The sequence below is a fragment of the Lycorma delicatula genome, chromosome 3, assembly GCF_047948215.1.
Source record: "Lycorma delicatula isolate Av1 chromosome 3, ASM4794821v1, whole genome shotgun sequence".
Lineage (NCBI taxonomy): Eukaryota > Metazoa > Arthropoda > Insecta > Hemiptera > Fulgoridae > Lycorma > Lycorma delicatula.
Genome location: NC_134457.1, coordinates 174,703,263 through 174,715,923, shown reverse-complemented (window position 1 = coordinate 174,715,923; position 12,661 = coordinate 174,703,263). Strand labels below are relative to the sequence as shown.

Sequence of the window (12,661 nt, the reverse complement as noted above, 5' to 3'; positions counted from 1 at the left end):
CAGAGATGGCGTTTTCATACACTATAAATTTCCATTTCCATACCCCACACACAAGCTTCAAGGTAATGTGGCGATATCACCAAGAAAAAAATAAAACAAATTCGAATTCCAACATATATTACCAATATTATCAATAAAAAAATAAAAAATGAAAATAAAAAAAGAGATATTTTGCACTTTTACGAAATGAGAATATATTAATTAAAAGAATATGCTATTTTTAATATGAGTATTATTAGATAAGAAATTCTCTATAACTGTTACAAATTCTTCGTAAATTTACTTAATATTATTTTCGTCGCTTAAACCTAATCTGGTATCCATTAGTAACTTGCATCATTAACACCGGTTTGTTGTTTAAATCTTTGGAATTTTAAATCTGTTGACAGTTTAAATTTACGTAATACATATACAAGCATTATTTTTGTTTGTGTAGTTCCGTACCTTAACCGTGAAAGAAAAAACAAAAGGTTAAGAGTTGTAACAGGAAAAATAATTGTGAAATCATTTATAGTGACGAGCAACATCTTATTTAGCTGATGTATATAGTTTTACATACTCTCATTTTCTGTTTAGCCTCCGGAACCACCGTAAGGTATAACAATTCAGAGGATGAATAAAGATGATTTGTATGAATGTAAATGAACTGTAGTCTTGTACAGTCCCAGGTTGACCATTCCTGAGATATGTGCTTAATTGAAGGCCAACTACCAAATAACACCGGTACTCACGAGCTAATGTTCAAATCTGTATATTCGTAACTGCCTTTACTAGGATTTGAACCTTAGAACTCTCTAATTCGAAAGCAGCTGATTTGCGATGACGAGCTAACTACTGGATTAGCCCGGCGGACTTAGTTTTATACTCAAAACCGTATAAAAGCAACCGCCTTTACTAGGTCGTTGTATATACTTTTCTTCTTTCTTTTCCTGTCTAGCCTCCGGAAATTACCATTCAAGTATTACTTCAGAGAATGAATGAAGATATGTATGAGTGTAAATGAAGTGTAATCTTGTACAGTCTCCATTCAACCATCTTGAGATGACTCAATCACAAAAAAATACCGGTATCCACGATCTAGTATTAAAATCCGTATAAAAGTATCTGTCTTTACGCTGGAACTCTCGACTTCAAAATCAGCTAATTTGGGAAGACGCGTTCACCATCATACCGGTGGGGGTAGTTTTATAAACATTTTTTCTTTTTTTAGTTTTATATACTTTCTTTCTTTTCTTTATTTTTCCTGTTTAGCCTCCGGTAACTACCGTTTAGGTAATTCTTCAGAGGATGAATGAGCATGAGATGTATGAGTGTAAATAAAATGTAGTCTTGTACATTCTCAGTTCGACCGTTCCTGAGATGTGTGGTTAATTGAAACCCAACCACCAAAGAACACCGGTATCCACGATCTAGTATTCAAATTCGTGTAAAAATAACTGGCTTTACTAGGACTTGAACGCTGTAACTCTCGACTTTCCAAATCAGCTGATTTGGGAAGACGCGTTAACCACTAGACCAACCCGATGGGTTTAGTTTTATATACTAGAAATGTGTAACCACACGTAGAATGTGTGACCACATATGGAGAAAAAACGAAATAAATTCAAGACTGAAATTTGTAATTTAAACTTTAAATTTCGACAATACTAAAAAAGATAAAGTAGAAAAGGTGATGTACGGTTTTATATAACTATCCTTATTACAAATAATCTATCTGTGTTAGTATTAGTTTTTTTCAAACAGAATTAAAATATTCTGATACCCGCCTTACCTACTGTTAACCAACAGAAAGGTTATTCACTACTTAGCAGTCTTGAGTATTACAAAAAAGGAACGCGAGATATGAGACTAAAGAGATTGTCTTCTACAAAAGTAAATGAATTTGATTTTAATTCCACATTCATTTTTAAAAATACCGATTGTTGTTTATTTAAATAATTAGAACAAAAGAAAATTTCTTCATCAGTTAATTTAGTTCACAGCATATTAAAAATAGCCAATTTATGATGAAATAAGTGCGCAAAAACAAACTTTATTTTCAATGGTACGCATGAGATGACATGAAACAAAATTGATGCAAGTACAGAAAATGAATACTAAACTCAATATGAAGAGAGTAATAGTAAATATCCTATAAGCAACAGATATTATACTGGTATACACTAATATATGTAATACATACTTCCTTCAGAACGAAAAATACATTTCAACGAAAAGAGATAACACTTTAAAATTATTAAATATAAATTACTTGGCTCAAAATTAATGGAAATTTTTATTTTTAATAGTTAATGTTCAGTTCATTCTGCAGCAGAATGACGGTGAAATTATAATTATGAGGTATACTTTAAGTGCCCAGGAAATCTATTATTTAAACTATCTAATAATATATTCGACCCATGTTATATTTTTTCATTTAATATATAGACCAGAAATACTTATTTAAAATATGTGTAAAACCCTCACCCATGCCCACAGCATACTTAACCACCCATACAGTAAAGCATACAGCTTTTTAAAATATCTTATTTACTCAATAAATAAATATATCTTTGTCAACTGGCAATTAAACTTAACCACTCAATACGTTCTGGATTTGATTATTCCCACACTTTTTGTTAAGTTCCTACATAAAATATAGGAAAAAACACAAACTGACAAATTAAACATGACAGTAACATTAATCGATTAAATGTATTAAAGACTGCCAAAACTTTAAGAAAAGAACTTTATTATTAGCTTTTCAAATAATAATCAAGTAAATTAACAATAACAACAACTAAAAACAAAGCAACTCAGAAGTACATAGATTAATCTGAAGCGATTGTACTGTATATTACATAGGACAGTCTGGATACACATTCATTCACAAATAATCACCTCATGAAACCGGACACATTTACTACCAAACTAACCACAGAATTTCTCGTTTATTTAACCGCAAATATTACAATCTAAAACCTCAACAATCTTGAACAATTCAAAATTAATAAACATACTAAAATATTTGACAACAAAGATCGAACGTATTCTTTCAAAAGTAGATTTAATAAATTTATTAGCCACAAATAAAATAAGCGAGAGCCATTTATAACAGTACTTTAGCATACCGCATGTAAAAATCACTTAACAGAAATTTTTTTCATATAAAAAGGGTTTATTTAAATTTGAAAGACTTTTGTATTTAATAATTTTTTTTTAAATCTTATTTTTTCGATTTTACAGAGAACAAATGTCTGCATAAAAACAACTCCCAACGTCGCCAAATTATGTATGGCACTTTAACCATTAATATGTTAGAGAAATTTATAATCTTCTTTCATGACGTTATAACTGGATTAGCACGAAATACTTAGCTGACAGAAATCAGGAATAAAATTAATATTCCGTATTGTTTTTGTCGAAAAAATTTGAAGCAACCTGAATAGGAATACTATTTTTTTTGCTTAGAAATTCTAATTCACTTAGTAGAACTATGTTAATCTTCTTAAATTATAATTAAAGATCTCTAATGTTAATTAATATATGTGGCATATTTTTGTCTTTAGCCTATGGTGAAATACAGAAGATTTTAAAGTGGAGTTATTTTATTGGTACATTTTTAGGTAGATTTCATAAGAAAGCTACCTATTGTAACAGATACCATGATTCAACTTTCGAAAAATTTCGACATATTTTCGCGTTTCACCTCCTCCAGACCCCAAAACCACCATCAGTTCAAAAGTTTATATGTATATTTCACTTTCTTTGGACACGATAACTGCAATAATTTTGGACCAATCACTTTGAAATTGATACATAAAATATAACCCAAAATCTCGTTAGAGCTTGTTAATGGGAAAAATCGGCCATGGGAATGGAAATGGGGGGGGGGGGCTTTTACGAAAAAATAAAATTTCGCTATAAATTTTTTATTAAATAAAATATCGAATTCGTTTAGAGTTCCAGCTATTTTTTGAATAAGAGCATAAAACAAAGCATGGAATAAACAAAGTAAAGTTTTTTGTTATCACCAACCATCCGCCTAGGGGGTGAAAAATTGGGTTTCGAATACAAAAATCTACCTCTCTTAATAGGCACACTATCGAATCGGTTTAAAGTATCCTTTAATTCTTTAAACATTACCTAAAACTTTTGTTTGAAACAATTTTTGATATGACCAACCCTTACGGCAAGAGATGACCAAAGTTTGGCTGGAATTGTAAGAAAATAGGGCTTGTCGTACGCTAAACATGTGAAACTTTTTTCACATGCAACCATTGTCGTATTGAGTAAATTTGAGTTTTTCTTAACTTTAATGTGGAAATCTTTTTTATCCTCTACTTAGCACCGGTGAAATCTACCTCCGCCTTCCGGCGTGCCTTAAATATCTTATTAACCTTAATTTCTATAATTAATCTTAAAAAGTACATTATACGAAATATTTATTTGTGCTCAAAATTTAATTGACCCTCAAGTTCTGTTTTTTCAAGTCCTGAAATAATTAGACGTTTTACTAGCTCCTTCAAACGATTGGCTAATAATTCAACAATTTCGTTTACTGATGTATTATCTGATTTGACAATGAAAGCGTTGTTATTATCAGTTTTTTATGTTGTTATATATGCCGGATACCTTATTTATATTTATGCCGGATACATTTATATTTATAATGTAAATGTTTATTGTTTTTAATATTATCAATAACGTTGACGTATTCAATTCATAATTTTTTTATTTTCTCTATTATTAATTTTGAAAATACGATTTTCAACATCCATGATGGTTTGTTTGCTTATTTTTTTCAAGTCAAAGATTATCGAAAAGAATTTTCTCATTACTTACCAGGGCAATTTCTTGGTCCATAAATAAAAGGCATGTAAGAACATCTGGGTTTTTTTCTTTGTTTTCTGGTAAAAAATGTTCCGGATGAAATTCATCGGGGTGACTCCAGTATCGTAAATCATGATGCATGTTAAAAATTGGAATGTATACTAAACATCCAGGTGGTATTGTATATTTATCTGAAAAAATAGATAAGATAGATATTCAAGTGTAGAACTCCTCTTTTGCCTCAAAAAAAAAAAATAATTGAGTTCACTCAATGGTTTGGCTCAAGTCAAAGTTTCATTAAATATAATAAAACATGAACAATTATTGAAAGCTTATTTAAGGTTGAAAACATGATCAATTGATACACGAGTGTCGGTAGAAAACAGGAATATAAATACGCATTACTGAATGCAGACACGAACACCATGACTTCTTGTGTCAGGAAATTACGGTATAAAACTGAGTCTTTTGTGAGAAAACCTTAATTCAACAACTGTATAGGAATATGAGCAGTCGCATAAGATGAAAAGAGCAGTAGGAGGGACTCATGAAATAGTAACAAACTGCTCATAAATAAAAAATTATTTTCTTAATTTGGATGCAAATCGATTGAGCGTAAGCTGATTTTTCATGCGAGATGTTTCTAGTGCTAAACCTTTTCGTTTGAGTGAAATTTAAAAAATATCAATTTAAATTGCTGATAACTTTATTGATTTTAATATATTTACTCTTTATTCTTTAACAACTGTCGAAGAACTTGTAGAAATGTAGTATTAGAAATGTGGAGAATTGATATTTTTCAAATGCGACACTAAGCCGTTCCCAAATATTAATAGTTTTATGGAACGTAATAGTATCCATTGATAAGGTGGAAATGAAGCAACATTAAAAAGTTAATTTCTGAGAAAATATTAGTTAAATCAAACAATATTTGGTGGTTGGAGATGTCAGAAAGCTAACAAAAAATTAAGCCCAAAGTCAAATGACAATTCATTAGTTACTAAAATTAAAGTGCAGAGACTAAATGAAACAATTTTTCAATTTTACTGCTGATAAAATTACACTAGTTGATTATTGTCTGACAAATGTCAGACAATATTTTGTCTGACATTTGAAAAAAAGGATTTAATTTTTCGAAATGAAAGATTTAATTTCGACAAATGGCTGTAAAATTGTTACTTCAGTGAAAAAAGCACTATGAAAAAGTTTTAAATTCCGTGAAAAGATTTTTAAAAGAAAATCAAAGTTCAAGTATTTTTTTGTTTCTTAAGCAGAAATTTTCGAAGTTATTTGCAAACTCCATAACGTCTTAAAGGTTAGTAATTGTCATACGAATAGAATTCAATATCCACAGAAAAAAATATAAACTGTCAAATGTAGGGTAATTACTTACAACAGTAGGTCTGTTCTTGAGGATAAATTCTGAAGAGCATTTTGGAATTACGTTTTGTATAATAAATAACCATTCCTAAATCATCGTTCTTTTATACCAAAACAACTCAAATTATTGATGTAGCTCATTATTTTATGACATATGTAGGTGACTTAACTTCTAGTATGATACATACCTTACCTTATATTACTAAAATCAGTAAATAACATCTTCATTTAACTAACCAGATAACTCTGGAAAATTTTCCAGCAAAATCCATCTCTCATCCTTGTTCTTACCTCAGTCAGGATGCCACCGATGCGAATACATCCTGGCCTCCGTAGGGGAAGGCACCTTCCACCCCCCTCTCCTTACGAGTCCTTATGGACTTTACCGGAGGTCATCTTCGAAACCTCGGCTTTTGACATATTCCAGTCCACCTCGGCCAGAAGGCCATCGATGCGAATGCCACGAGTGACATTCCCTTCGGTGTATTACTATTTAATGAACTCAAAAACAGACACATCTCACTGATTCTTAAGCAAGACTATCTTTTTTCTGTTTAGCCTCCGAAACCACCGTAAGGTATTATTTCAGGGGATGAATTAGGATTGTATGTATGAATGTAAATGAAGTGCAGTTTTATACAGTTTCAGGTCGACGATTCCTGAGATGTTTAGTTAACTGAAACACAACCTCTAAAGAATACCGGCATCCACGATCTAGTATTCAAATTTTAAAAAATACTGACTACACAAAATATACTAAACACTAATAAATTTTCTGCTTTTTAAAAACCGGTGACATAATTTATAAAGAACTTAAAAATGATTACTATTGTTAAATTCTTTTTTTTTTTTGTTTAGCCTTCGGAACCACCGTAAGGTATTTATTATACCTTATAGATGTTGCAACAGTCCTAAATCCAAAATTTCAGCATTATACGCCTAGTCGTTTTTGAGTTATGCGAGATACATACACACATACGTATGTACAGAAGTCACGCCGAAAATAGTCAAAATGGTTTCAAGGATAGTCAAATTGAAATTTTCGTTGAAATCTGAAAACCGACATTTTTCGCACTCACAATACCTCCTTTACTTCGTACAAGGATGCAAAAACCGAGACTTATAAATAACAGTTAATTATTTTAATTGGTCCCAAATTATTTTTATTGGTAACTGGTCCCTGGTTACTGAATTCACTGCTGTAACAATTCAATTTCGCAAATCTGGAAAAGTAGCAGGCTTAATTAGTAAACCGACCGATTTATCTAGTGGTTAACTCGTCATCGCAAATCGAATTCGTAGTCGAGAGTTCTAAAGTTCAAATCCTAGCAAAGGCAAAAATTACTTTTTTTACAGATATGAATAGTAGATAGTGGATACCAGTGTTCTTTGGTGGTTGGGATTCAATTAACCACACTTCTTAGGAATGGTGGACCTGAGACTGTACACGACTACACTTCATTTACATTCATACATATCATCCTCATTTATCTTCTGATGTAATACCTTACGGTAGTTCCGGCAGCTAAACAGAAAAAAAAAATAATAACCCTGAAGTAAAAGGTTACATATATATATATATATTTTTATATTGTAATATCGACATATTACAAAATAGAATTATAAACGAGTGTTCGGGTATAAAGTAATAAAAAGATTATTACATTTGCTATTTAAAAATTAAATTATCTATTTAAAAATTAATGAGATAAAACATTTCATTTAGTAGAACGTAATAATATTAAAAATGCCTATCTTATAAAAACAAAATTTATAAAAATGTACGAATAATACACACACTTAATGACAAGCTTATAATAAATTATAATATGAAAAAACAAGTTTAAATTTAATATTATATTATAATACAATACGAATAGGTTAGGGCAGCTTACAATTTAATATGAACGCATCACTTTATTTTTAAATGACTTGAAAATAATGACGTGAAATTTAATAATTAAAGGTCGGATGTCTAATATTAACGAGATCATGGTTTTAAATGGATTTCATTCAAAAATCAGTAAAAATCTTTAATAATTAAAAGAAAATTATTTTTTTTATTTTTACGTAAAATACCTATTTTTCAAAGCGAATGAATTATCCAATTTTTTGGGGTTGTAAATGGGTAAAACCCCCAAATTATAAAATAGTTTATTTCATTATATTTTTGGACAATCTAATGTTTTAGTTTTCAAGAAACTATCATAAGATAAGCTATCATTGTATGGGTATCATGATTCGACTTCCAGAAAATTTGGACATATCTTTGCGTTTCACAAACCCAGATCCCAAAATCACCATCAGTTCAAAAGTTTATATATATATATAACTTTCTTGTGGACACGATAACTGCCGTAATTTTGCGCCAATTACTTTCAAATTGATACGTAAAACATAACGACCCAATATCTCGGTCGAATTCGTTAATGGGCAAATTCGGAACATGGGAGTGAAAATAGGGGGGCTTTTTTGAAAAAACAAAATACGCTGTAACTTTCTTGTTAAGTAGAATATCGAATTCGTTTAATGTTCCTACTATTCTTTGGATAAGGGCCTAAAACGTATTTTTGTAAAGTTTTTTCATATTATTGATTTCTCCAAGGGGTGAAAAAATGGGGTTTCGAAGACAAAAAAATCATACCTCCCTTAATAAGTAAAGTATCAAATCGGTTTAAAGTGGTCGTTAGTCCTCTAAACATTACTTAAAACTTTTGTCTGAAACAATTTTGAATATTACCAATCCTTACGGCAAGGTACGACCAAATTTTTGCTGGAATTGTAAGAATACGGGCTTCTCGAATGCTAAACATGTGAAACGTCTTTCACATATAACCATTGTATTGAACAAATTTTATGTTTTTCTTAACTTTAAGGTGGAAATCTTTTTTATCCTCTACTTGGCACCAGTGAAATCTACCTCCGCCTTCCGGCATGCTGAAAGGGATTTTTTTTTTAATTATAACGCATTTCTGAATTTTTCTTAGGGAAATAAAATTTGGGACACTATAAAAGTTATTTTTTTATACATTATTTTATAGTTTATATTAAATTTGTATTAAAAAGTGTTTAAATAAAAAGAGACGCCTGTATCGATGTTGAATTTCTTAAATTTTTCAACTTCGATAACGTTGAGCAAGTTCAAATATCATATTTAACTTTACTTCACTTTTCTTATTGATATTTTTATGCAAAAATAACTTACCAACTTTAGTAAATTCATCAATCTGGCGAAGAGTATGAGGTACTCCACATAATCTCAATGTTTCTTTAAAAATAAGACTTATAGTTTTCAAGTTAGCAACATCATTCGCAGTTAGATCACAGTCACTATTTCCAAAATGTTCATGAATTTCTTTGTAAACTCTTTCCTGCCAATCCTGATGAATAGCCAACATCAACAAAGCAAAAGACATAGCAAACGCTGAGGTATCCGCGCCCTAAAATATAGCGAAAAAAATGTAATTATTTATTTTATTTTAAGACAACAAACTTGTAAAGTTTTCAATTATATTTTCCAACAAATAAATTAAAATTATTAAAGTGTTAGTATTTAAATTTATAACTAACATCTATACAAGTTTATACTATTAAATAGGCACAGAAACCGTTTGTTTATTATTCTGTATAATATAAAATGAATGAAAAATCTTTTTGTAAATCGTTTTGTAGCAACGTACTTCTACGTAGACATTCGGTCGAATACTTTAATTCACAGTATACGTTTAAACTAAGGATCCCTTCCATATCGCCTTTTTATTTTGATACGATCCCCGACTTAATTTCCTTTTCACCAATCGAGTAGTTAGAATTTTTTTCATTTCTTCATCAGATCGCAAAATTAAAATATTATTTTCTGAAATCTCGTTTTTTTTTTTGAATTCCTTTCTTCATGGATTGAATGTTTTTTTAAATAAATATATTCATAGAAAATAATAAATCGATTAGGGATTAATAAACTAATTTTTCTTTTTTGTTATGAAAATGCTGATATTAACAGCTATAGTCATTAGCGCGGTAGAAATTGGTAACGTATGAAAAGATGCCATACTTGACCGGGAATCGTTCTCTGAACGCCGCACAAAATGCAGGGACACTACCTACTCAGCTATGGAGGGCGGAGAACTAATTTTATTGAGTTATTTTGTTTAAAAAATATAGCTATCTCGTAATAATTTATTTACCTGGTGAAATGATTTATAATTATTAATTTCTCTTTCTTTCCTATTTTTGCCTCCTATCTTGGAAATCGTCTTAAAATTATTTACAAAAAATTGTAAACCAATGGCGGATAACTTTTTTAAATTTTTTTTCGATTTCTGTGTATGTACGTATGTATGACTTTACGTAAATTCTTCTTAGGAAACTTTTTTACGTAGCTTATCATTTTGTTAAACAATGATAATTTAAAATTGTTTTTTACTATTGCTTATTTTAATAAGACCTTAGTCCTTTGGTATCTTTCCTTTAAACTGAGAATGAGCAGACAAATTTCATACATGAATTTGCATTTTATAATTGGTAATATTAAAACATAGTTTAATAACATAATTATAGCAAAATATTTATTTCAATATTCAAAATATTATTTTGTACAATATTTTTGTACTTAATCTAACAAGATTTACTGTAACACATGTGACAACTTCATGTTATTAACTACAGGGATTGAACAAAAAATTTACGTAAATTATATTCAGAGTTATCAGCTGTTATAAATAGCTCTTGAAAAAAGGTGCTATTTCTGTGCCATAATCATTATCAGCTACGTGATGCCGGCTTCCGTGGCGCGAGTGGTAGCGTCTCGGCTTTTATCCGGAGGTCCCGGATTCGAATCCCGATCAGGCACAGCTTTTTCACATACGTTACAAATCAATCATTCATCCTCTGAAGCAATACCTAACTGAGGTTCCGGAGGATAAACAAACAAAAAGAAAGAAAAGAAAATCATTATCAGCTGGACCGGTTCATGTAAATCTGTTTGTTAAACTGTAAAATTACTTTGTTACTAGAAAATTCAGATTCAAAATTTAAAAAACACTCTAAAATATAACAAATAACATTTCACCCGACATCAAATTTTTAAAAAATTATTGCTTAACTTACACCTATTACGATATCACTCAGTTCTCGTAGAAGCTGTTCGTCGTCTGTATTGATTTCTTTTGCATGATCAAGCTTCATATCCAAATAGGTATAAATTTGTTCTTTTCCTGTAATAAGAAATATTAACTTTAACAGATATTTTTTATAAATGTTGTTCATTTCATATGAGGTGATTGTAAAAATTTCCTCCTTATTAACATTCTTTAGTATTGATTTTATTATTTTAAGGACGTTTTGCTTTGTATCTTTTATATACATTCTTGGTACCTTAATTTAATCTTCCGTAGCTATTTTAAGACGAAAATATTTAATTTCATCCGTAACTTAGAAATTGTATAGGAAGAAAACAAAAATATCTTCGAAAGCTTAAGTGTCTGACAATAAATTTTCTTTTAAAAAGTATTTTCAAAGTAAAATTGGAAAAAATATAAATAATACAAACAAAGAATAACTCGATTGACTGATTTTTAAGTAAGAAATCTAAAAGACCTTATTATTATTTTAAAAAGTATGTAATTGGTAAATAGGATGATTTGATTTGGCTATGTTTATTAATTAAATTTTCTTATACAACACAGTTTTAGATAAAATCATGAAAATATCTGGAAAAATAATGACAAAAAACACCTGTCTTGCTTTAGCAGATAATATAGCACTTCTCGTAAAATCCTAAGAAAACACAGTTTCCCAAATTAATGATCTAAAGAAACAGCAGAAAAATCTGGCTGGCAAATTTCCTTCTTAGAAACAGAAATCATGATTAATCTCAAAGATTATCTCAAAATACTTAATAGATGCATGTTTTTATATTGGTATGTAAAAATAAATGCCACAATCCAATTTAAAGAGAAATAAACAGTAAAAAGAAAAAATATAAAAATAATCAGGATAGAAAAGGTAGCTGAGGAAATCGGAAAATCGAAATTAAAGAATTTAATTTCATAGATAAAGAAATTTACAATAAAATATTTTTAAAAACAAAATTCAGTCTTTATAACACTACAGCCAGACCAGTGATTTATGTGGATTTGAAACAGCAAATTTGATTGGCCGAAAAAATTTCCTCTAAACGAAAAGATATTTTCTAATAAGAATCTACTGTCCTAGAAGAAGCAGAAGAAATATACAGACTAAAATCAAATAAAGAAATTTATAAAACCCAAGAGGATTTGGAAACAACAATTTATAAAAGAAAATTAAAATCTCGAATGACCAACCAAATGTATCAAAAAGACTAAATAAACAACTTTTCGAAAAGCTTTGAAATCTAAAAAGCCAAACAGAATATATAAAGTAGGTGAAAGAGGTACTTCAAAACCTAACAATGTAAGAGGAAAACTGTTTGGATATAATAAAGTTTAAA

The 12,661-nt window shown here is 29.6% G+C and overlaps 1 pseudogene; it reads right to left on the bottom strand.

Annotated features, from left to right (window-relative positions):
- Window positions 1-323: 323 nt before the first annotated feature.
- Window positions 324-12,661, bottom strand: part of LOC142321252 (cytochrome P450 4C1-like) — a 68,860-nt pseudogene continuing 56,522 nt past the window's right edge.